This window comes from Lissotriton helveticus, chromosome 3_1 (assembly GCF_964261635.1).
Source record: "Lissotriton helveticus chromosome 3_1, aLisHel1.1, whole genome shotgun sequence".
Classification (NCBI taxonomy): Eukaryota; Metazoa; Chordata; class Amphibia; order Caudata; family Salamandridae; genus Lissotriton; species Lissotriton helveticus.
Genome location: NC_136061.1, coordinates 2,128,783,077 through 2,128,810,445, shown reverse-complemented (window position 1 = coordinate 2,128,810,445; position 27,369 = coordinate 2,128,783,077).

The window sequence follows — 27,369 nt, the reverse complement described above, 5'->3', positions numbered from 1 at the left end:
CTTATTTGCTAATCGCAAATAAGGAACGGCTTATGAATGGGGAGTCATTCCTTATTTGCGATTTGCAATTAGCGAATCGCAAATGTGCCGCAATTTCAAGGGTGCCAGGGTGTCGAAAGGACACCCTGTTGCACCCTTGAAATGGTAATTTTCACTGGTGTTGCGCACACACATGTCCTAAGGACATGTGTGTGCATAATATACAACTTAGAAAAATGCACTAAAGTGCATATTTCTAAGTTTTTGCTATTTACCACGTAGTCTGACTTAGCGGTAAATAGCGGCCCCAGATTGGAATGGTTCATGCATTGCATTTAAGGAATTGCAAATTGCGATTCCTTAAATACAATCGCAATTTGAGAATTCCCAATTATTTGTGAATTCTTAAATTGCGAGTGCATGAACCCTTGATGCATCTCAAATGCCATTTTTGCGGGCGCAAACGGCCGAATTTTGCGATTCGCACCGTTTGCGCTCGCAAAAATGCTTGATGCATCTACCTGTAAGGCACAAAAACGACAAGAGACAGCAAAGGACTAGGCACAGAACAAAGATTGTGGCACAAAGAAGAGTGGAAGAATATCGAGAGCAGGAGACAATAGATTATGGCACAAAGGGCAAAAGTCTGCTGAGGAGCAGAGTGGTGCCTCGCAGGGTGATGCCCGCTGGTAATAGAGGAACTAGCAGAGGCTGGTCAGGAGCAGGTGGGGGGCCCTTATTCAATATTTAATATTTTAATATTTGTTTTTATTTGTTAAGCACAAGTTGACAATTTTAATGTAAAGTATTAATACATTTAAATGTAATTAGTAATTTACAAATTAGTAGTGGCCTGTTTGGTTTGTAGGGGATTAGGGTAGGAAGTTATTTGAAATATAAATTATAGTTTTTTATTTTTAATCAGGTTTGTATGTTAAATGTGAGAAACTGGGTGGTTGGTTGAAAGGGGCGTGAGACCTTCTCTAGCAACAGCCACTATCCTTGTAAGGGTGAACCACAAAAGTCACTAAATTAACCTGTGCTGAACCCTCTGGAAGCTTTGCACAAAAGCAGTCGGGCTTAACTTAGAGGCAACGTGTAATCAGTATCGAAGTGAGAACACAACACAAGAAAAACCCCACAAAAATTTAGAAACATAAAGTATATTTTCATAATTTGAGGCCAAAATGACAAAAATCCAATCAGTAGAACTGGAGATATGCAACTTTAAAGATTGAGATAAAAGCAGCACTAAAAGCCACAAAGCCCTAACTGAGAGTAACTGGTTGTGCTGGACTGGGGCAAGGCAAAAGGTTTGAGGGTGGCCCTGCAGAGAAGGCCAGATCAACACTAATTAATTTTTTGATTGGCAATAATTATGTAAGTATTTCATTGGTTGTTGCTTTGATTATTTAAGTACAGATTGTAATTTTTAATGTGACACATTTTTTACAATTTTAGTTAGTAATTTTTGATTTAATAGCGGTTGGTTCGTTTTGTAGGGGATTAGGGTTTAAAGTTATGTAAGGCACATATGATTGCTTTCTATTTTTAATGAATTGTTGATTATTACACTACTAATTCATTGTTTTAATTATTGATTGAATGAATTGTTATTCTAATCAATTTTTGTTTTTTAATTTTGTTCATTTGTTGGTTAGTTTATTTAATTAGAACATTCAAAAAAGAGTATTAAATATTTGCTTACATTTAAAATTTTGTATAAAAAAAATGTAATAATAATAGTGTTTCATTTATAATAACATTTTCTAAATAATTGTATTTGTTTGTTGATGTGTGGCCCCACTCCCGTAACCAATAATGGCTCTGGGGACCACCCCCCACAACCCTGGGACACAGTTATTTGCTGTGGCTTGGCAGGAGCTTTCCCCGCTCCTGCCATGCCACAGCAAACACACTGCTTTCAGCAAGCAAGAGCAGTGAAAATGCTAAATGGCTGGGTCCCTGGAAATGGGGTCTCTGGAGCCAAAATCGGCCTTGGAAGGGGGCCAAGTGGCACCCCTCCCCCATTTAAAAATGCTGGGCCTCGGGGATAGGTTCCCAGAGGCCAAATTGGCCTGGACAGGGGGGGCGACATAGCCCCCCACCCTGTTAAAAATATTTTGTTTAAAGGCCCTGAAGGATGGGTCCCTGGGGCCAAAATCAGCCCATTCTGCAAAGGGGCATCCTGGCGCACAGCTGATTGGGGGATGAAGTCCCCATGGCTGCTGAGGGTACTTGGGGGCCAACAACCCCTCTTGTTACCTCCAGTAAGTCTGACACCGTTGGATGATGAGAGGTTATCTGAGGCCCCCCCTCTTTCTCCACCACTTTGCAATAATGTCTCCTGGTGCACTACTGGCCGTTAGATGAAGTCCCCTTGATGCTTAGGCTCCTTGGCGGCCAAAAATCCGTCTCGTTACCTTCAGTAAGTCCCACACAGAGGGATTGCTGAGAGCTCATGGGAAGCACCACCCCCTTTCTCCAGCACACTTCAAATGCACCTCCTGGTTCAATACTGGTTGGGCGATAAAGTCCCCTTTCATGATGAGATGCAATGGGGACCAAGAAACCCTCCTGTTACATCTAGGAAGTCCCACAAAGCGAGATTGCTGAGAGCTCATCAGAGACCCCACCCCCTTTGGTCACCACTCTGCAAATGCACCTCCTGGCACACTACTGGTTGGGGGATGAAGTCCCCTTGGATGCTAAAGGTCCTTGGGTATTTACCTCCGGTAAATATCACAGAGCGGTATTGCTGAGAGCTCATCCGAGGCGCTGCCCTCTTTGTCAACCACTTTGAAAACGTACCTTCTGGTTCACTACTGGTTAAGGGATGAAGTCCCCTTGAATGCTGAGGGTTCTTGGGGGGCCAAGAACCCCTCCTGTTACCACCACTAAGTACCAAACAGCAGGATTGCTGAAAGATCATCAGAGGCCCGCCGCCTTTCCCCACCATTCTACAAACACACCTCCTGGTGCGCTACTTGTTGGGTAATTAAGTCCCCTTGGAAGCTGAGGCTCAAATGTCACTCGTACAAAACTATAGACATTCAACAGTCATTATTACCTGAGCTATAACTTCTATCCCCGCATGCATTGCTTATGATCCCACATATTACAACACTCATGCCATGGTCAGTGACATCACTGATGAATTCACTGATGCGGCATATTCACAGCCATTTTTCTAAAAAAGTAAGTGTAAGTTATATGTTTATCTGGCAGTACACAGCGTATTACCGAGCACCAATATTGATCCATTTACAGCCCAATAAGCGGGCACATTGGCAGTCAGGCGCATTGTTATTAACAAGCACCAGTGGTGAGCACTTTTTCAAGTGACACGGTTCTTAACATTATTAAGGGCACACAGAAAGAAGCAGCACATGTTTCATTTTATGAAGTGTTGGCAAGAAGAATTATACATACTAGAAGTGTTATGTTTTCTTTAAGTGCATGCAAGCGTATATCATTGACACCACAGGAAGAATCTCGGAGAGTATGCAAGGCACTATTTTGTTTAAACTTTGATGCTTTCAAACTTGTTTTAACTTACTTTGGTATATTTTGCACTTAAGTGTGGATTGTTGTTAATATGAACCAGTGGTAGGTTTTTTGTTATTCGGCACAAGCCATATTTAGAGTCTCCTGCAAGTTGAATACATGTTGTGTTGATAGGAGCCTGTCTCGGCGTAAAAACACTTACTGTCTTATCATTTATTTTCAGAGACCCAAATGCATTGGGAATGGCAGTCCGATGTTGACATTTATTGGATGTTGTAAATAACACCTGCATTGCCATGATGTTGGACCATATAAACAACCACAAGCAAATGTGCAAAAAGATGAATGAAGTTAATTTCATATGATTTCAAAACATTCTATAAGAAGAAGAAAAAAGAAAAAAAGAAATTGAAATGATACATTCTCTACTCAAAATATATTTCAGAAACTTTGTAAAAAGCCTTTGAGTTTCAAGTGAAGTGTGTCTGGGCTTTGGTAAGAGGTTTTCCAGTGCCAACACAACATGAAATAATTAAATCAGGTTTTTTATGCTCTCACATAATCAGATCTGATACACTAATGAAAGTTTAAAATCTGAGAAGTAGTTTAAGCAAATATTCTTTAAATTATTGGTTATGATAGTCAACTTTCATTTTTATGACTGTATGATTTAAGTAGCCCTGTGTGTTAGATTGGATTCCTGAACTGACCACAGTTGTGGTCTGTGGGTTGTCAGATTCTTAACTGTCTCTACAAGTGGCCGACCACCAGGAAAAGCAAGCTGGTGGTCCAGAACAAAAAGAAATGATAATGACCAACACACCCTGGGAATATAACTCCAAAGGTAGTCAGGGTAATTATTTGTTTTGGTAAATCAAACTTCAACATTTTTCAATCAAAACTAAAGATTGTTCATTGGCCTCACAAAACATGGCAGCTGCTCAACAAACCTTGCTTTAGAGTGGCAGTCTCTCCTCTGAAGGCATAGAGTAAACTGGCAGGCATGTGAAGATCTCTAAATATGTCTACTTGTAATCCAGCAGGGCAGCGATGTATGTGGCTTCTGTGCCTTGGTAGAATTGAATTCATTGCTGTAAAGCCTGGTGAACCCATTAAGTAACTTATTTAGAGTTTGGCAGATGTGATACTCCATGACAAATGTGGCGGATGACTTGTCTGTCATATTACAAAAGCATTGTAGTTTTGTCAACTTTTCTTTAATATGAATTTTTAATCTGTTTTCCAACAATAACAATCCCACATTGCACGAGGTATCCCATTGCCCCCGAACATTCTTATGTGCTTTATGCAACAAGTAAAAACCCGCTCCCTCCGATCCCTTCTCTATTCCCTGTAAAATAGGTAATAGACAAACATGTACATTGTATTACTGCGCCTGAAAGAAAACACGTACAAGTGTCTGTATGTGTAGGGTAACCGGGCCTCTCCGGGATCTGGTGAGTAATCCCTTCCCCTAATGGTGTGGCGGGACCAAGTAATGGCTTACCGCAATACAGTTTGGTGTAAGCATTAGACTGACCCATGTAACTATAGATTGTGATTATGCCACCCCTGGCTTGCAAACCTTGTCATATTTCTGGGAGATATCTCTTGTCATGTAGACCTCTAGTTTAAGACCTGCACAGTGGTCTATTCCATTTTACCATTCTACTGGTGTGTGATATCTCTTTTAGTGAGTGTATATCCGATTCCAATGAGCTTTCTGTGCAACTGGGGATGTCCCATTACTCACGCAGTCCCAGTAGAGTCATCTTAGACGTAAGTGTGATGGGACTACTAAGGGCACTTGCCAATGATTGCTCCACCACAGGCCAGAATTGTTTAATTACTGGGCATTCTCAGATCATGTAAAAAAATATACCTTTCATATTTTCACAATGGGTGCAGTTCAAGTTAATTCTGCAACCCATCTGCCTGAGTCTCTCTGGCATGTAATAAATCATGTAGAGATAGCGAAATAAGATTAGTCTACTTTGTACCGAAATGGTTAACATTTGTGGGGCAATCCTTTTTTCTCTCCATTCATCACCATCTAATATTTCTACGTCAGCCGGCTCACTTATCACATAACAAAACACACGGGTCAGGCATACTGGCCGTAGGGGAACTGTTAAGTCTGGGGCAATTCGTTCTATAGTCAATTATGGACTGTAGTGGGCTGAATGTGGACTGTATGGAGTCACAAAGGGTTTGAGGATATGCCTCCGTTGTAAGAACCGGAAGAACTGTGTTTTGTGCAGATCTAATTATTATTTAAGTTCTTTGAAAATATTTAATGTGGGTAATGATCAAGACATTGCCTAGTTTTGAAAGGCCATTGGTGTCCCATCCACAAAAGGCCTGGTCCCACCTGGTGCTCCTCAGTCAGTCTCTCTGCCATAACAGCGTTTCCTATGTGGGTTTTTAAAACTATTTCATGTGGCGAAGGCCTCTTCTCCATGCTGACAAGGTGTTTTTAGTGACCTCAGGCAGTCTCGCTGGGACCTGGAGCTGTACAAGGTTTGAAGGTTTTCCCTGTCTCCCAAAGACTGTATTTCCAGTCAAAAGGCCAGATCTACCCAAGCTCATTGATCACCATCATGTAGACTGCCCATTAGTAAAGCTCCATATCTATAGCACCTAACCCCACCTCATATAGGTTTAATGTGCACTGTATCAGAGATACTCTAGATCTCACCCACAGCCCAAAGAAATTCCTTAAATGCCGCTCATATGTTCTGGAATGTGGTGGCAGTTATTTTGTAGGGGTGGTTTTATAGGCTGCATAGCATATGGAGGACTGCAATCATCATACATTTGACAAATTTTATTGAGAATGGCAAGAGGTAGAAGCAACTACTTTTTTAGGTCTCGGTTTATTCTCTCAAGCAACGGGACAATATTGGAAGTCCCGCTCGATTGTGGAGACATAGAAATATACCAGAGACTGGTCCATAAATCTCAAGTATCGGCATGAGTGGGTTCCGCATCTTGCAGGTCACTGGGAAAGAGTTGAACATCATCTCCATATAGGGAGCCATGATCCTCAGTAGTCACACCCCAAATAAATCCACATATTATTGCATCCCTTCTGACCCATTCTGCCAGGGGTTCAATGGCCAGGGCAAATAATAATGGCGAGAGGGAGAAAACCGTGTCTGTGTCCCTCTCGTTTGGGAACGGGTCAGATAATGCTCCTTTGGCTTTCAACCTGGCCATTGGGGCCTAGGAGAGGGTCTGTACATAGGCTATAAACAAGGGGCAAATGCAAAAAAATCAAGTGACAACATATAGTGCAGCTTCATTATTTAACTTAATTATTTAACCGAATCATGTAGGTCTGGCAATAGAGAGAAAAAAACGATTACTTTACTAAAGCATTTGTAGATGTAGAAAATGGAATAAATGAGTTAACTAAATTACTTCCTGGGTAAAACCATATATTTGTTAAAATCCAGATGTGTAGAAATAAATCATAGTAAATATAATTTTATTTAATATATTGCTAATAAGACCAATACATTGTAGACCAAATCAACATTTAAATGATGTTTGTCAGCTGGGCCATAAAATTTAGGATACTTGACAAGAGCACCATCTGCCAAGATTTCCAGCTGAGTGCACTGTCACGGGATCCATCAGACATTTTAAATCCCAGCATATCTGCATGGCAGAAGCAATTAAAGTGTGGCTGTCCTGTCAGTGGTGGCAAGGAAAGTGAACTTTTAAAGCAGTATTGTCGATTTATTTGTGGTGCCATTTTTTGTTCTTCAATTATGTAATATCTAAGTGTTTCACTGTGTTAACTACATTGATCAAAGCAACAAGATGTCACAAACCATCTGTATCTGATTTACACCAGCAGAACCAGAGTAAGACTCACCAGGAAAAACATTTCAGTATATAAGAATCATAATTGAGTCTGTTTCAATTTTGTATAGGACAGGGCATTATTATATGTTTGAGGCATGGAGCCTTGTATGGTATAACGTGAATAGGATGTATTTGTTCACTCTAAAATCGCACAATGGACACAAAATTCTCCCTATCCAATATTCTGTCCCATATTTCATCATGTGATCACCAAATAACTACAATTCAAATCTCACAATTCCATTCACCATTACAGTTAGCTCAGAAAAGTAAGAGGCTCTTCTGCCTTCCATGTTAGTGGCTTCTGTTGTGGAGCAACAAAGGTCTGTGTTGTGAGTAGTAAATGTCTTAGTTCATTTGTGATCCATGCTTTGTAGATCTGCATTAGGTGTGTCTTGATGGAACATCCTCTTAAATTTGAAGGCAGTCCTACATATGCTTGGCTTTCCACCATTGCCATTCTCTGCCACAAAAGCTTGTACATCACACCATGGCGGCAGACAACTCTAAATGAAGGCAGACAGTTTTTTGCCACACCAACATTGATGGATCTATGACTGTCATCGGAGGGTAGCTGAACAACCAATGGAGTGCAGACGGACCTAACTCTGACTTCGCAGTTGATGGACATGTCAGACAAACCATAAATATGGAAAGCAGTTTTCTGCCAATCTTACTGATAACAGTCATGGCAGAGTAACAGTGACCCACATGCCAACTATTACCTGAGGGTCTATTGTCGCTAATGCATCCTGAGAGACAAATGTAAACATTTTGAAAGTCATATTGCAATATTTTTTGTAACCTTGACGATCCTCTCAATGTGAGTTAGAATGTTTCCCATTTGAAACAGAGGCCTTGAAAAAACTAAAATGTTTGGGAGTGTGATCCTGCACAGCCACCGTGTAAGTAAGAAGGCACTGCTGTTGCAAAGTGGCCTCAGAGGTGCTCCCCCAGTTTGCAATAGGAGTAGAGAAAGTGTCTGGAGAGAGACCTCAGTGCTAGAGTTTGGCAGTGATTGAGGAGCTCCAGGCACCCGCCAGGTGCTGCTTGAACTGGGGCCAATGCTTTCTCCACAGCCAACCTCGGACATCGGGGCTGGAGAAGGAGGCAGCAAGAAGGGGCTTTGTTGGAAATGGCCTTTTTATGGTGCTTTCCCTCTACTTTTTGGTTTTGTCCCTCCTGGTTTACCGCTGATCTATGTGCTTTCATAGGAATTTGAGCACTTTTGACCCTGCCATTCAGTGCCAAATCTCTGTGCTTATCATATACATACTGGTGATCGGTGCATACATGATTGGCTATAACAAGTTAGCTGTAAGTCCCTTGTCTAGGGGTAAGACTTATACCTAGGGCATGTAACTCAAATGCTCCTCCGTGGGGCAGCAGCACTGTTGTGACATCCAAGGGAGGTAGCTCTTCAAACGTGCCACATGTTTTCCCTGGAGGGGCCTATGTGTGCAGGTTACTGTTATTCGGCTTGACATTCTAAAAAGCTACTTGCCAGGGTTCTGCATGCCTCATGCTTCAATGGACTATTCCCTGGGGGCAGGGTGTGCTGTCTGGAAGAGGCAGGTCATATGTGCGGGAGAGCTACATGCACTGGTAGTGAATGGCATTGGATGGTGTGGTCTGTACCGTGGGGCCTGCTTCGCACAATGAATAACATGGTGGATCAGTTGAAAGGCTATTGCTCAGTATTTTCTATGTGCAGAAAAGTAGCAGTATATAGTTTGATATCAATGAGTTAGTAATGGCAAATCCTCTCCGGTAGGGCTAGTGGATTCAACATTACTAATGTGGAAATACCACTTTTGCAAAGTGGGCATTTCGGTGCTCGTGGCTCTGTTTCCAATCCACATCTGGGTGCTCGGAGGGACAGCTACATCTGTGGATTCCGGTTAGACAGCTATAAACTAGGGGCTTAAGGGAAACTGCAGACTTCTGTTGCAGGAATTCTGCACATACACAGAAGTATGTGCAGGATTATGGGACCTCGGTGTAAACGGGCTAAACCTTCCCACCACCTCGGTGCCCACGAGCCCAGGACCAACTAGCTATAGTGTCTCACTTGCTCTCCTTCACACTCACAGAGAAGCAAATGATTAGACACCCCAGAACACAACACTCTCGACTCTCTCAGGAATTGTGGTAATGAGGCACACCCATTTGCTAGCACTCTTGTTTTTTCCACAATAAAGTCTGCCAGAGACAGGAAATAGTTTAGGATATTTATTTTAACTATTGTGCTCTATAATGCCGTATACGGGCCACAACAAGCAGAACAATGCATAATACAAATATTGTCAGCATAGCAACTAGGCCGTATATTGAAGGGAGATGTCATAATGAAAAGACAATAGAGAAAAGACCATTCAGCCTAACCTCCCTTCCCTTGCTAGGAATAGGTATTATGATATAATAGAAGATATCTGGGCTTTGTCAGCAGACCCCATACCTTAGTGCCTAGATGGTAGATCTACATCATTGGAACCGCATTGCTTTTCTCTCTGGAAAGGTCCCTCTTCAAGGGTCCGTTCCTTAGGCGTACATCCCCTTAATATCAAAATGTTAGTCTCCCGCCAGCTGCATTGGTATGTTGTATCAAAGTGCTAATGCCTGACCAGAACAGAACAACAAGGGGCATCGTTTATCAACCTTGCTCACAATGTTCAGACTAAACTCCAGGAACCAGCAGAGAATGAACACAGCGAACAGTTCCCATGTGAAAGGCACGGACAGAAACGTTGCAAAATAAAAGCAGCTAGTAACGTGCTGAGATGCATCGCTGACAGGCTCATGCTTGCTTAGTGATGTCGACAATGTCCCCACCGTCCACCTGACACCTCTGAGAGGCCTTCCTGGGATCGATACGAGGGGGTGGAATTGGTACCTGCATTCCAAGGAGCAGGGTCCTTGTCCCACTAAAGATATTGATCAAGCCTCCCAGGGTATGATGACATACAGGGCAAAATTTAGAGAGGGCCTATACATTTCAAAGGTGGCCTTTTGAATTGGTCTCATCTTCAAAGGTCATTGTGGGCATAACTCCTAGAGGTCTGCCCTCAGGAGTTAGGGACACTTTTGGGATTGGAACCATACTACGTGGGTTTGACGCTGGGACATCTACAAGAAGAATGGGGCAGGAGGTGCTGCAACTGGATTGTCTGCAGTCTTATGGTGACCTAGGGCTGGTCGTGCTCCAGGAAGGGGACTATCACTTGGTGAGATTTGACTGGATGTTGCTGGCATGCAGCAAATCGCCAACGTTCATGGCCCTGGTCCCTAAGCTCTCTCCAAGGGCCAGTTGGCTGACCTGCTCTCCATAAGATCCCAGGGACAGAAAGGATCTCCCCATTTCCACAAGATCATAAGGACTGCGCAGGGTCTGGCAGAAATAGGTGGCAGTGATTGTCGGTTAGGACACGGACCATCCTGACATACACCGTTATAACACTTTGCAGAGGAGTGTGCTTGTAAAGATCAGCAGCCCACCATGGGTGCCGTAACATGCAGATTTTGAGGAGTGCTGGGGAAGTTTGCAGTTTCTGAGACAACTGGAAACCTGTGCTTGCTCACACTCCATAGGGAGTAGTGTCCGATGGATGTTCAGGGACGTTTGCTGAGTCGGCAGGACCCAAGCTGGAAGACTAGACTGTCTCTGACCTCCAGATCAGGAAGCCGACAGTGCCTGACATTGCGACCTCCATCCGAGGTCACCGGCTCTATCTCCCACGACCCACACCACAAGGTGATGATGAGAATATCGTGACTGAACCCGAAGGGTGTTGTTGTGCCTTGTGTGCACCCACGGCTGGTTGCCTGGTGCAACTGCAACTCACACCTCTGCCTGAGGGGAAACATTTCTCCAAATTGGAAGCATGGAAGCTTCTGGTGTCACAGTCTTTTGCCTCCGGGGGGATAATACTGGTCCTGCACTTGTGAAGGTGCCGCTGGGTGCCTGAATACCTAATCTGGAGGGACTAAACCAAGTAACTGTTTTCTTCTGATCTAGGTGGTCACCACAATCTAATAGAAGTGCCACCAGCGGGTGCAACATGTATCGTTGGCTGGTGTAGTTTCAGTGGCTGAGGGGCTGGGTCACGACGCATAGCCAAAACCTCTGATTTCTTGGCTAGTACAACTGTATGGGGTATGCAATTCAATTCACAATTCACTGCCTTGGCTCCTCGGCTCAGCTCGGCTCGGCTTGGCCGCCCCCGCTACCGGCTCGGCTCCTCCGTTCGGCTACTCAGCACAGATGCACAGGCCCAACCTAGTTTACACGCTGAGTTGCCGAGTTGTCTCACCTCTCCTCTGCCTTGCCTCCGCAGCTCCTCCGCATCTCTTGTTCTCACTATTCCGTTCCGCCCTGCTGCTTGTCGTGTCACGTAATTCTCCAACTCCAGCCTCTATCCATTTGACGGGGTATGCAATACTGGGAATGTCATGTTTTACACTAATGTGATAGCGGGAATGTGGAATACCTCTGACCAGCCTGCTTATATGTTTCTGTCGCTTTTGATGTGGGAGGGATCACTTGGATCATGAGTACCTCGGAGAAGCACGCACATGGGTTTATGTTGCTATTGAGACTGAGGGGATAACGGGGCAAGTGAATAAGTCTGACTAATACATATATGTTCATGCCGTTCTGAGGCTAATGGGAGAATTCGACAATTGCATATAACTGTAAGGCATACATCCAATGTGTATGTCGTTTTGATTTCAATGTGTGTGTAATACAAAAACCAGTGTTTTATCCATACAGTGTGGAGTCTTTTTGTAGTGTACTCAGTATGTTGCGAGGGTGGTGTTGTGCCAATACATTACGCTTTGACGCCAAGGATAAGCCTGACTACTTTGTGCTAAGCTACCCAAGGGTGAGCACAGGTATCTGACAAGTGTATCGTATTTATCCTACGAAGGACTGTGGATTCTGTCTGGCTTCAATGCAACCCAGCCAGAAACCGCTGGGTCTAACAGCCTTCAAACAAAAACAGCTGCTCCTTACAAAAGTTTAAGGTGAGGAGGCCACAGGGGAGGATATGAGTATGATGACTGTGCTAGACACAATCTAAAAGCCACTTGGCAAGGTAGGAAAAGCATTGGTGCCAGTAGTTGATAACATACTTTGTCTGGAAAATGAGGTTTCAGGCATGGACTCTGTCATGAGATGGGCTCAAAATTAGTAGAGAACCAAATGTATTGTATTGAGGAGTAGAAGAACAGTCAGGCTGACTTCAATGACAGGGTTTCTGGGGCAATGATAATGCTAGGTAGAAGCATATAGACTTTTAAAATCATTCGGTACAGTGCACTCATAAGAATCTGGGGGTTGGCTACTCTAACTCCACAGGCTTGATTGTGACAGAGATGGATTATGTTTTGGAAAATATCTTGGGCTAATTGCTTCAATAGAGGAAAAGCTGGTTAAAAAGGTGTACAGGTTTCCCTCTAGGAATGCTAACACCCCGGTTGACAATGGAGGTGAAACCAATATTGTTGTTCTGAGCATATGACTTTTCACATGCGTTCATTGTATTAAATGAATATTGCTGATGGGTGTCGTGATTTGGAACCAGACAGTACTTACTCAATTTTTTTTTTCTTTTCTCGTATTCTGTTTATGATGTTAATAAAAACGATGTAATGCTAATGGTATTTCCTATGTATAAATTCCACTACTCAAAGCGCATACTCAAGAGACGCTTCAACATTTGTTTTACAACATCCTATACGAGTATAGATCGAACGCGACTATGCAGAGTCTACATAAAGCAATATATTTCATCCACCAAATTTGAAGCAGCCTGGGCTGCAATCTGCTTAAAAAGGTTTTCCCCTTTTAGCTAGAATCCCAGAAAGTAGATGCTTACAGTAGGTTTATAATAGTTAAGAGCTGACGTCATTGGCAGCAATGCCACAATAATCTACATTCCTACTACTGGTCAGCTAAGATGTCTACTATGAATATTTCCTGTCGTTTTGGGGTTTACAGTTTACCTAAGAGGGATCTTCCGAGGTGATTTCAACCTAATACTAGAAGGAAGGAAGCTCAAGGGAATACGCAGTAAATTACATTATTCTGAGACTTTAAGGGTGAAATTTGCTGCAATGTGTCTGTTAATGTTTGGAGGGAATTGACTCTTTTCAAACGACCATATATTTCACACATATAAGACAGAATGTACTGCCAAGTAGATATACGACTTATGGCAATGTCGAGATAGATTATAAAACATTATCATATCTCTCCACAATCCAGTCAAAATGAAAGTGGTCACAACGTATAAAGACGTTTATCCTAGCATTTGGTAATTTACCATTGCAGTTGAAATTGATGTACATCATTTTCTTTTTTTACTCCACCAAGGGGAAAGTTTTGCAAAAACATTAGGCTGCTTCTGGGGCATTTTTGAGAGCTCACAGCAAATCTGAAATAAACTCACCACTTCACTATTTTAGCTAAACATTGCCTTGCTAGGGGTTACAACTAATAGAAATATTGTGACCAAGGAGTTAAGGAGACTCATATTCTATTCTATCAGTCTTATATTTACAACAACACTAACTGATCTAGCATAAAATAAGTTTTACTTCAAGTAGGCGACTGAGGTAGAGATTTTTGCACAGTTCCCAGTACCTACACAGGTTTGTAAATTCAGATAAAGGCGCATTCATTTAGTACTATGAAATTTACAATAAACCAACAATTAATATCTTCTCTATCATCCTGAGTTAGATTGTGTAAAACAAATACATCATCACATTCAACAGAATATTTGGCTAAACGTAGACAGTTTGGAATAAATTGTCTATCTCGTTTATTCTGCATCCCCTCCCCAGTTAATTTCAGGGTTACCTGTCGTACATGTTACAGAGCATATGAAGTGGGAATTTTAGGATTCAAAACAACCTATCTGTAGTAGAGGTAGATGTTTGGGAATTCCCCTAAAGTCCTATGGCCTCTTGATATACCGATATTTTGAGCATTGTTCTTAAATGTAAAAACGAATTGTATTAATAATTAATGTGATCCTGGACACTGGTAGAAAGGCACATTTGTTTGAGGCAGAAAATTGGCAACTTTCTGAAAGTGTGCACAAACAAAACAATGGCAAAAAAAGGATCAGTCAGTTTTGAAATTGTTTGCTTGTGCAAATTTAAGGTGTCTCAGCCTCACTGACTACAAGAGCCGAACACCTCTTTTTTGGGATAGTGGCATTATCAGAATGGTAACTTAAAATCCGACTTTACTACTAAAGAAGATTTTAAATTGCAATTAAAATGAGTGGAAGATGTATTTCTCTGTCAGCTTCCAAACTGAAGTTATCACGTATTAAATGTATTAAGGAAAGTATATGGGAGAGGCAGCCTTGCTACAGTGAAAACATCTTTGGGAGTTTTTCACTGCTATGACATGTAAAGCTAAAAAATGTGTGATATACTTTTTAAATACCATACATCCTGCCCGGTGAACCTAAAGGGCCTGCCTTAGGGGTGACTTAGAGGGATTACAAAGGAAGGTTTAGACCTAGCACAAGGTGTATTTTGCCAGGTCAAAATGCCAGCCTTAAAAATGAACTAACGGCTGCTGTGACTGGCCTGAGACTTGTTTCACAGTGCTACGTTAGTGGGTGTTACAAAGTGTGCTGCTGCCCACTTGTAGAATTAAATATAAGCCCTGTGTACAAGTAGTACCATTTACCAGGGACTGATAAGAAAATTAAATATGCCAATTAGGTGTATATCAATTTTTTGAGGGGAGAGCACAAGCACTTTACCACTAGTGAAAGATAATCACAGAGTCCTAATGCAAACAAAACAAATTCAGCAACCAACAACAGGGGCTGCGTCGGAATATCAGGCCAAGGATGTCATATCTAACAGTTACATATCACAATCAGGGCCAATTTCGCCATGGATTAAGGTTCAGAGTGCATCTTCTGGGTCCTGGGCAGAAGTACCCCAGTGCTCAGAGTTAAAAAACAAGAAGCATCAGCCCACAAAATCAGGGGATACCCATACAAAAATACTTTGTCACATATTTTGAAAAATATTCTCAAGCAAAATGGTACTGTGGTTGACTCAGGTGGATTACGCCAAACAGGGTTGAATTGCCATGGGCTGGCAGGTTTTACATAGTCTTCAGTAGGTTACCATCCTGATAGATATAGACAGTATAAGAAAAACGCCGTCAATAATTGTCCTTATGGGATAAAAATACTTTCATTTTTTTAAATTGAAACTTTTATAAGTACGCAGTAGAAATTTGGAATCAATGATTCTTAATGTTGGAGCACTAAAGGAGGGAAAATATAATTAAAATACATTTCTCCAGTTTGGTGTGCCCAGGAAAGCTTTCATATTCTAAAGTGTATATCAGCATCAGTATGAAGCTATCTATAACTTAATTGCATTACGTGTCATAGATGAGCAGAATGGTGTCTATTAAAACTATTATCTTGCTGAAGGTATGCCACTATTTAAATTTTTATTTTCATTCAACAGTTGGCAAATTGAAATTAAGGTCCTCTAATACTCTACTGTCTTCGTATGCCAGGGAAAGTCATGAATAGATAACAACAGGTTGTACATTGATTCATATCGAGAGAATTCCATTCAGTTAATAATGAAATCCCTTGTAACACAGATCTTGTCGTCTAGATATTTCAAAATGATTTCTGACAAAAAGTTATGAATTCTAAGAAAAGAAAGTCTCTCTAAAATTCTGGCAGTCCATTTAATTTATTTGAGGTTTTTAAAGCACGAACATGACCCATTAGGGTATCAGAGGGCTTTACAGGGATAAACATGTTGCGTACAGTATAGGCATAGGCAATATACAAGGATGGGGTTAGGGAATTTACTACATTCTTGGTTATCCCAAGTGATTTGGCAGAATCCACTATGGCTGGCGTGCAGTTGAGTGCTGTAATTGAGTTAATCCATTTAGGTATGTCATTGTATTTTTTGGGGGGAAGATGAGAAGGCATCAGATTCAGGGCATCGTTCAGGTAGGTAATCTCCTCAAGAGAAGAGATTTTGATGTATATCTGAGTGTTGTTGGCATACATGTGGAAGGAGATGTTGGCGGTGCGAAGGATTTCAGGTAGTGAGTGGTTCAAGATAGGGATCGAGGAAGGAGCAGATAGGTTGTTGTTGATTAAGAATCACTGGGTTCTGGAGGAAGAAACCAAACCATTTGATGATGGTACATCCTAACCCCATCCTGTGTTCAAGACATTTATGAAGTTTCTCATGGTTGACTGTGTCGAAGGTTTAGGAGAAATCCAGAAGGATCAAGAGACAGGTTTTGCCTTCATCAAGGGCTAGGAGACCATTGTCTACGACATGAAGAGTAGTGGTTTCAGTGCTATGCTCTGGTATGAACCCAGATTGGAAATTGTCAAGTAAAATGAAATCCACGATGTGCTGGCTTAGTTGTAGCTGCACACATTTGTCCAGCATTTTTGCAAGAAGAGGAATATTCGAAACAGGTCTGAAGCTGTCTGGAATTTCTGGGTTCAGAGTGGGTTTTTTAGGATGGAGATGACTTGGCCGGTTTTCAGGGAGTCAGGTATGGCCCTTGAAGAAGGGAAGTTTTGATAATTGTAGTCCAGATGGGAACGATGAGGTCACTGCCAAAAAGTTGGCGGGGAGAGGGTCGTTGAAGTGGGTGTTCGGTTTTAAGAAGGCTAGAATTTTTTAGATGGACTGGTCATTATAAAGTTCGAAATTGGACCAGTGAGCCTCGTTTTTGGGTGTTGCTTGGAGGGGACTAGAGAAGAGAAGAGCTCCAATAGGATGAGAAGGAGGAGAAGGGCAGTTAGAGGTGGCAAAGAGTTTATTACCTAGCGAGTCGGTTTTGGTTGTGAAGAATTAGGAGATCTCATTGCAGGTTATTAGGAATTTAGTTGTTTCTTTTGATGACTTCGCTAGTTTGTTTGATTGAAGTTTGACTATTTCGAAGAGTTTGCGGGGTCTCTTCTTGGCATTTTCTAGTTCTGATTCGAAGAAATCTTTTTTGGACAAGAGGATATTCTTGTTGTAAGTATTTCTGGTCTGGCAGAGAAGTTTAAGATGGGAGGTTGAGGAGTGCTGTTTCCAGTTTCTTTCTTTAAGATGAAGAGCTCTCCTTTCGCTATTGAGGAGTCCGCTGAACCAGGGGTTTTGTCTTTAATGTGGGACCTTTTGAGCTTTAACGGGGCAAGATCATCCAAAATATTAGTCATAGTCGAATTGCAGTGCTCTGTGAGGTTGTTGATCTTAGAAAGATTAGGGGGGGTGAAGGCCGCTCACAGAGCAAGCTGTCAGCTTCTCGAGATCAAGGATCTTAGTGTCTCTGAGCCAGCCTTTTGGTTTCACCGGTTGCCAAAGACATTTCAGGCGGTATTCAGGTATAGTGAAGGTGATGGCGTGGTGGTCTGACCAGTCACATGGCTCAATTGAATTCAGCCTGACCGATGATGCCTTAGCGATTGTCCAATCCATAGTGGCGCCTTTTGTGTGGGTAGGTAGAGTGCATGCCTGAATCCTTGATTGGAATCTCTTTGTAGCACACTGAGTATAGCTTAAACCTCAAGGCCCATTTTGGTTTCTTTAAATCTGATAACCATAGGAACTCTGCTCATCTTGGATGGTGTGGTTATTAAAAAAGGATTCACAACCTAGCCAGGGCCTGATGTACACATAGACAGGTCACATTTAGTTGCTGCATATTGGGCACCCACTATTTGTGACCTGTTTGATTTGGCAATGCATCTTATGCACTAATAGGTCACATTTTAAAATCTCCAGTTGCATCAACTACCTGTCCAATTAATATTAACTTGGCAGATCACTATTTCGGACCCCCTGCGGTTGGTTACATAAACAGGAACAGCAGACTACAATCATTGTGTTTATTTTCCCAAATGCTCAACTTCTTCTTTGTTTTTTAAAGCAGCCTATCTTCCTTCAGAAAACCGAAGTTGCTTTGAAAAAAAAATCCTATTGAGGAAGATGTAGTGAGGTGCAAGCAATGGTCCAATGCACTACTGCGTGCTCCCCTGAGGTCACCCGACATGTTTCCCAAGTCAATAAATCAATCAATCAGTCAAAAAATCAGGAGTCGGTAAAGTGCACTACTCACCCAGTAGGGTTTCAAGGTGCTAAGCGGGGGTTTGTGCAGCTACGCTGGGGTCATATGAAGAGCCTGGACTTGAGGTCTTTCCTGAACTGGAGCAGTGTAGGTCTTTGCCTGAGCTGGAGGGGTAGGTCATTCCATGTCTTGGCTGCAATGTAGGAGAATGATTTTCCACCCACTCTGTTCTTGTAGATGCGTGGGACATGGCTAGGGAGAGGTCAGCAGAACCGAGGTTTCTCTTGGCGGCGTAGTAGGAGAGACGGTTGTTGAGGTTTTGTGGTCCGATGTTGTGAAGGGCCTTGTTTGCGTGCGTGAGTAGCTTGAAAGTTATTACTCTTTCGACAGGGAGCCAGTGGAGTTCGCGGAGGTGTTGGGTGATGTGGTTGTGCCAGAGGATGTTGAGGATTATGGATGGTCTGGAGTTTGCGGGGTAGTTGTTTGTTGATTCCGGCATAGAGGGCATTGCTGTAGTCCAGTCTGTGATGATAAGGGCTTGCGTGACAGTTTTTGTGGATTCGGAGATGATGCATCAGAAGGTTTTATGAAGTATGCGGAGGGTATTGAAGCTGGGCGAGGAGACGGCATTGATAAGATGGTTCATAGTGAGCAACGAGTCTGAAATGATGCTGAGGTCACATGCAAGGTCTGTAGGGGTGGATGGTTTTCTAGGGTGGAGGGCAACCAGGTGTCGCCCAAGTTGAGGAGGAGGAGCCGAGGATGAGGACTTCTGTTTTCTCAGAGTTGAGTTTGAGGTAGCTGTCCTTCATTTAGGTGGAGACGGCTTTCATCCCTTCTTGGAAGTTGTGGCTGGTGATGTTGGGTTCCTTGGTGAGGGAAAGGATGAACTTGGTGTCATCGGCATAGGAGATGATATCGAGCCTGCAGTTTCTGGCGATGGTTGCGAGGAGGCCATGTAGATGTTGAAGAGGGTGGGGCTGAGGGAGGATCCCTGGGATACTCTGCATCTGATCTCTGTTGGTTCTGAGAGGTAGGGAGGGAGTCTGACTCTCAGTGTTCTGCCTGTGAGGAATAAGCGTATCCAGTCTAGGGCCTTTCCTAGGATGCAGGCGTCATGGAGTCTGGTGGCTAGTGTGCGTTGGGCGATGGTGTCGAAGGCTGCTGATAGGTCCAGGAGGAAGAGGTCTGCCGTTTGGCCCTGGTCGAGTAGGGTGTGGATGTTGTTAGTGGTGGTGAGGAGGGAGTTCTCGGTGCTGTGGTTGCTGCAGAATCTGAATTGGGAGATGTCTAGGACATTGTTGGCTTTGATGAAGTTTGCTAGCTTGGTGTTGGCCGCCCTATTCAATGACCTTGGCTGCGAATGGAAGAAGCGGAATGGGCCTGAAGTTCTTGAGGCCCGTTTGGTCTGCGGAGGGTTTCTTCAGGAGTGGATTAGCTATGGCATGCTTCCAGTCATCGGGAAATGTGGTGGTCGAAGGAGCAGTTGATCATTCGGCTTAGCTCGGGTGCGATGGCTGTGGCAGCCCTGTGGAAGATGTGGGGCAGAGAGGGGTTTTAGGGTGCCCCAGAGTTGATGCTCTTCATGGTCTTTAAGGTGTCTTCTGTCATGAGCAGGGTCCATGTGAGTAGGGTCTGTTGGGTGGCATTGCTGGGGGTGGGAGTTGGGGCAATGCAGTGTTCTTGGTTGTCAAAGTTGTCATAAAGCGTCTTGATCTTGAGGTGAAAGAAGGAGCTGAGCCTGTTGCAGAGGTCTTGGGAGGGTGGGACGTCTGTTGTTTCCCTTTTGGGTTTGGCAAATTCCTGTATGATGCGAAAGCGTTCCTTGGAGTTGTGGGCAATCAGTTATATAGAAATATGAGCAGACAGGGATTTCAGTGCGATGAAAAAGTGGGGTCTCTAAATAGAACTTGGATTAAACTTGTAAACTACATTTCTGAGATGCCCACAGTTTGCCACTGGACCAGTATTTTGGTTTCTATCTGAGCTTTCTGTTATTGCTCCCAGATATGTAATTCTACATCTGATGTACACCTACAACCTGTGTGGACTATTGGCTTTGTCAGTGGATATTAGCTGTTTAAGATAAATTAGGAATCAAAATTATTTTGTTGTAAATAATTAATAATGAATATGTTTCAGTTCTAACGTTGTGACACTGTGAATTAAATATTATTGGGGCCTGTGAAAAGAGTATTGGTCTTCAGTTATGTGCACTTTCAGTTAGACATGTATGCCCATTTCTCTCTCCACATCTCATCAATCTGCATATCTTAAAGATCATCTATTTCCACTTCACTCATTCCTGATTGCACTTCCTCACAAGTCCTTTATTTCACTGCCCGCAAACATACACTGCACTCACTAACATGTAAGCACTTTAATTTCTTTTACTTTCTTTTTGTGAATATATTCTGAAAACTGTGTGCCCCTTCACACACAATTTGACAGAATTTCAATTGCAGCAGGGATTTGTGACCATTGCTCTGTGTGCTCTGAAGAGAGGCCAACACACTGACATGCACCATAAGAAACCTGCACAGGTTTCAGCCTCAGATCCAGAGCTCTCAGTTGCGGCCTATCATAAACACCTGGCATGACTCAGTAAACAACATGAGGATGGAAATAGCTAACATTCTTAGGGAATGCAAGATTAAGGACCTTATTGCGAATTTGGCTGGCCCATGGACTGCCATATCGGCAGTAGCAGTTTGAGCATGGTGAGCTTGGTGGTCCGACCGCCGTATTATGAGTTGAGTCGATTGGCTTTGCGAAGACTGCAGCTGTACCACCAAGACTGCCAGCAGACTGCCATCCGGCGAGTTTGTGATTGGAGAAAGGCAGCTGCCATAGGTCGGTAGAGGGGAGCTGAACTGTCGTGCGTATTACGAGTTGCCATGAGCGGACCAAAGCCTGCTTCAGGGTGGTGGTGATGCAGGATTTTGGGGTGTACTCACCCCTTTCCTCTTCTTCCAGGCAGATTCCAATGTGGATCCCTTTCTCCAGGCCCCCCTTCACGTCAGGATCTTTACCCCCAGGAGCACAACCCTGTGTGTGGCGATCTACAGGTGATTCCTTTTCATACTATATACCCTTTGCCATGACTGCGCACATATTGGCCGAATCCAGGTAATGGGTATATGGTACTGTCCCATTGATATCATGCATATGTGTGCATTCAACACATATGCAGTTGAAATGCACACACAGGCATGAATATATTTGCTAATAGTACTCACCACTGCTGCAAGATCCCCGCCTCCAAACCACTGGCCAGAGGTCAACTCGTAATGTGGACTGCAGTGGGCTGCTGGCGGGTACAGACACAACACTGTTAGATTCTTAAGTTCATATTGAAGCTTACAGCTTGTCATGTATTTCTCAACTAAAGATGTTTTTTGAATTTGTCTCCAATATGTCTGGGAAAAGTGAAAAATCATAGTTCATTCTGGGTAAATGTTATTAATAGTATTTATTACTTGTAATTCGAATGAAATTATTATTTTCCTCAGAAACTGCCAAACTTGTAATAAGGCCCTAAGTTAAACATGTGAAATAGATACAGGAACATGGGGCCTCATTATGATGCTGGTGGGACCACCACCGACAGGCCATCAGTTATGGTCCCACTGACAGACAGCCCTTCGATCCAACCGCCCCATAACAAAACTGGTGGTCGGACCCTTGTCAGGGATGGACTACCGCCTCCACCAAGATTAGTGATCCCGACGGGGTGCCGGTCGAAATCATGATCATGCATTAAAGCAGTGCAGATGCAGGCACTACTGTCGGATTACAATATCCTTTTCCGACAGCCTCATGTCATAAATAGGCTGTCTGAAATTAACTTTGGGGGCTCCCAAACATGACCCCGTCCAACGTGGGCTATTGCGAAGTGGCCCTGGACACATCCATGCACCATGTACCATGCACCAGATGGATGTGCACAAAGTGCTCTTTTACACGGCAGCTTGTGCTGCAGCCCTTTTCCTGAGCTGCAGCACAAGCTGCAGTGTAAAGGAGCACTTTCTGACTCCCATCATGGCAGTCATATCGTAATTGGGCGGGCAGACTTCCAACTGCTTATCAGACGGTGTCCTAACCACCGTAACAGCAGACACTGGTCCGACCACCTGATATCATAAATGAACCCAAAATCACTGACATGCATTACCTTAACATTTTTGCATTCAATGTTCAGAAATCAATCAGTGTTTTCGACATGAATATTGGGCCCGATGGGGATTCATTTTAATGTCGGCTTAAATGCCATATGGCAGAGCCAGGTCCCCGTAATTAAACAATCACAAATCTCTATCATGCTACAGCATCTGGCTTTAAAGTCAAAACATGTCCAGAGTTGCGGTGAAACATTTTACAATCATTGCGCCGATCAATCTAAATAAATCAGGACCTTAATAAGCCTCAAATATGCACATCATATTCTAAGCATGCATACTAATATCATTGATGAAATGTTTCTGGTATTGCACAAATGAGGACACTCTATGCACATATTTCTAAATTTGGCTGGGGAACAAATACAGCAGCTCCTCTTCTAAAGGGGCCAGCAATCTACAGCCACGGCCAGGGGTGTCACAGTGGGGGAGGTCAGTGTGACCAGACATCTCAACACAATACACCTAATACAAGGTTAGCATTAACACTTACCAATACTGAAGACAATGCCCCAAATCTCCCCTACAAGGCCCGCATTCAATCCTACCATGTGACGAATAGGAAAGGGTGGAATTTATGCTTGTGAATGATGTCTGGTCAGGATTTAGCCATTACCATGCAGTCTTCACCACACAGTGCTATTACCATGCTGTCTTTTCCACGCATATACATTAACAACGCATGGCTTTACGATGCATATGTCTATAGGATGCAAGCTTTTACCACGCATGCCTTTACCACACTTTATTGGTAAGAATATTGGTAAGTATATGTTAGTATGGGTAAGTTAATGCATAGCTATCTATCTATATATCGCTATATATACATATATATATCTAGCTACTATATATATAATCCAAGTTGGCAAATTTCTAAGGAAAAAGTATAGAAGTACACAAAGAAGTCCAGTAGTCAGACGTATAAACAATAATAATGTACTCAAAAGTTAAAATATTTGTTGGTCTTATTTATTTTTCCCAATGTTTTTCACAGTTCTTGCAGATAGCTCATGGCATCCAAAAAAGAACTGCCGCCAACATGTTCCATCACAGAGACTATTTCAAGGTTAAATCGAACTAATTGTGTTCATATGCACAATGACATGACAGAAAAGTTCCTCTCACCGCAATCTGCTGACCACCAGACTCAGGGGGGTGTAGCTGTGGCAGTCTCCTGACTGCCCTATTATGTGTTGGGTGGTCAGACAGCCATGGCCCTGCCGCAGCCTTCATGGAACCACGGTTCCCTGGCAGCATTGTGGCAGTGTAGAGGCATCAATATGTTTGGCGGAACCACCACATCCCGCCCAGCATATTAAGAGTTTCCACTCTGCCAGGGTTTTCATGGTGGTTCCTCCTCCATGAAAACCCTGGCAGAGAGGAAGCAAAGGGGCCCTGGTGCCTCTGCGCCCTGAGGGTGCAGACAGCGGGGCACATGTGCATGCATACCAGTTTTTGCATGGCATGGACTTTTCAGTCCATGCCCTGCAGGAGCTGTTTTTGGCGTTCCTATTGCGATGCCCATTTTTTAGAGGTATTTTTATTAATATTAATACTCTAGTAACACTAATACTTTCCAGAAAACTATTTTCTGAAAATACTAATTTATTTAAAAAAAGTAAATAGTAATTATAAACATATTCATGAAAGTAAAAATAATAATTATATTTAAAAACTGTAAAAGGTTTTTTAAACCACAATAAATAAAAAAAATAGTTTTAATGTTATTCCATTTATAAAGCACTGAAGGAAATTTTACAAAATACAGTTTAATATTTTATTTTTTAAACAAGAGTAGGCTTTATAAAAAAAAATTCTTAACAATCTTTTTTATTATAGATCTATCCATCTATTAGCTCTATCTTTTTTTTCTAGCCATGCCAGGAGCTTGCCTGCCTTATCACCTTGTTCATAAATAGTATATTACGTGTTCGCGAGTTTGGATTTTGTCTCCTCCCATGTGTAGGCCTTATATTTTTGTTGGGCTAGATGCAGTCGACGTGTCGTCTCCTCTGTAATAGTCGTGGCGTGGTCCGCCTCGGCACATGTTAACTGGTGCTCTATCATGCGGATCTGGTTTGGTTGCTCTTTTTTATAATTTGGCCACCAGTGAAATCGCCTGACCACGTAAAACTGTTTTATATTCCTCCCACAGTGTCGTTGGCATGGGGACTGAGTGTATGTTCTCAGCGAAATATTGTTTGGTGGTAGTAACTAGGGCATTCCTAATCACTTTGTTTTTCAAGTAGCCAGGGTAGAGCGGACACAGTCTACACCTCCCCAGGATAGAGGATGTGTATTCGATCCATACTGGTGAGTGGTCTCATATGCCCCATGGCAATTGTTCCACCTCTTGTACTTTTTCCATCCCTGCTGCCAGTGTAAATAATGTAATATATTCTAGAAAGACTATTGTGTGCCCCTGAGTGGAAGGTATACTGGTGTTCCTCAGGGCATCTGGCTCTCCATACATCCGTGAGTCCGATTGGCTTTACGAAGTCATTTAATTTGAGATCAGCGTCATTAGGGTCCCTGGGGGTTTTTCTATCTATGGAGGCATCAACTGTGGCGTTAAAATCTGCCCCTATGACAAGTTCCCCCTGAGGAAGCAATAACAGAAATTTCCCCAGTGCAGGGAGGGCAGATTGATTCAGTGCAGGTGGAATGTAAACCGTGACCATATTATAGTGCCTCCCTTCCCATTGACATGAGATCGCAGCAAATATCCCAATGTCATCTGCCCAGATCCAGTCAGTATTATGGGGCAACGCTTTTGGGTCAGGATTCCCACCCCCCTGGAGCTGGAAGTGAATTCCGAGTGTACCTCTATTTTGTAACCCCATCTGTCCAGGGCTTTACATGCTGTGCCCGTCAGATGCATTTCTTGTAGCAGTGCTACTGCTGGTACCTTTCGTTTAATATACTGAAGAACCAAGCCCCTCTTTATCTTATCCCCTAACCCGTTCACATTCCAGGATAGTACCGTGGAGGGGAGCATGCCTTACTTTTGCGTCTGGAATTTTTTCATCTGTAGCTGTCATGAACCGTCAGACTAAAGGTGTCGCATACTATGTGTGTCTTGTTTCTAGATCGCGTGCTGTCATGTGCATCAAAACATATTCAAACTCAAACCCCCTGAACTTAACCGTTCCTCCCTCCCACCTCCCAGTTTCCCTGCATAGCGGACTTTGAAAAACCCGCCACCCCAACTTAGCAGAGTGCTTAGTTCCCAGAAGTGTGCACTTGCATGCGGCGGGGGGGGGAGAGCTCTTCACGACCATTCCAGGTCTCTCCCTTAGTCCAGACATATGTCCATGTCTTGACTTATATGTAATGTAATGTAATGTAATGTAATGTAAGCACACATTTTTATAGCGCGGCTATCGCTCTGAGGAGCATCTTGGCGCTCCACACCCAACCCTGATGGAGATGAGTTGGTAGACAGAAGGCAGTGACACACGTCATTTAGTGACGTTGGCCCCATCATCAACAGGGACCAGTGGTTCGATACTTGTAGCTCCTACGGCTAAATTCCTACTGTTTCTACCAGCAAACCATCACCAGCAGGCGGGCCGGTCCTCGGCCCTGTGGTGGCCGTCTCATATAAATTTCACTATCCTGGCAGATTTAGTCTTAATCTGAATCTCTTGTCATGGTTTGCGACGCCACCTCCCTAGGTGTCTTTACTTTTCGTGCTGTGGACTCTCCCGATCTCCCAGGTAGCTGTCTATTTCTTTGTCCTTGTCGTCTGGGCTCCCCAGCCTTTCTCCATCCCTCAAGCCAATCATGGGCCTCCTGCGGTGATGTAAAAAAACATGTTTTTCCCTCTGTCTCCACTCTCAATTTCGCCGGGAAGAGCATTGCATATTTTAGGTCACGACTGTGCAGTTCTTTTTTCACTTCCATGAAGTCTCGTCTTTGCCTCATCACCATTGCCTTGTAGTCCGGATACATCATCACTGTGCTGTTTTCCACCTGTATGGGGGGCGCAATACGGGCCGCTTGCAGAATTGCGTTGCGGTCGCAAAAGTTAAACATGCGTGCTAGTATAGGCCTGGGTGGAACGCCCGGTCGGACCGTCCGCCAGGCACTCGATATGCCCGTTCCACCGAGAAGAAACTGGAGAAGCCACGTGTTTGTAGTTTGGTCTTAATCAGGTCTTCCACAAAGAGGTCGAGGCCTGGCCCTTTCACACTTTCAGACACTCCCACCAGGTGAATATTATTGCGTCTGGAACGGCCTTCCTGGTCATCCAACTAAGCTTCCATTTGTTTGTGCACCTGTTCCAGTTTACGAACTTGTCATTGAAATGTCGCTGTATTGGAGGAAAGCATCGCCGTCGTGGATTTAACCTCTGTTAGTCTGGTATTGATTTTAGAAACATCTGCCCTCAGCAGTGTGATGTCCTTGTATATACTGCCAATCGATGATTGCATCTGGGTCAATATCACCATTATGTCCTGTAATGTTATTTCCTTAGTGGCTGTGGACTGGAGGCCATCTTCTCTGCCCGCTTGCAACCCCAAGTGAGGTAGCTGTTCGCTCCGGTAGGCATATTTGTCTAATTTGTTCTGTTGCGTCGCGCGTTGGCCTCTCCTTTCCCATGATGTGAATGCATGGTAGGTCTCCCAATGCCGTCTCTGGGTAGGTGGTACTCACCGCTGCCTGACTGCGTGACTATCATCCACACACAGCCTTTCCTTTTCCCCCCACCTATGGTTCATGGGATTTAGGATCTGTGGCGTA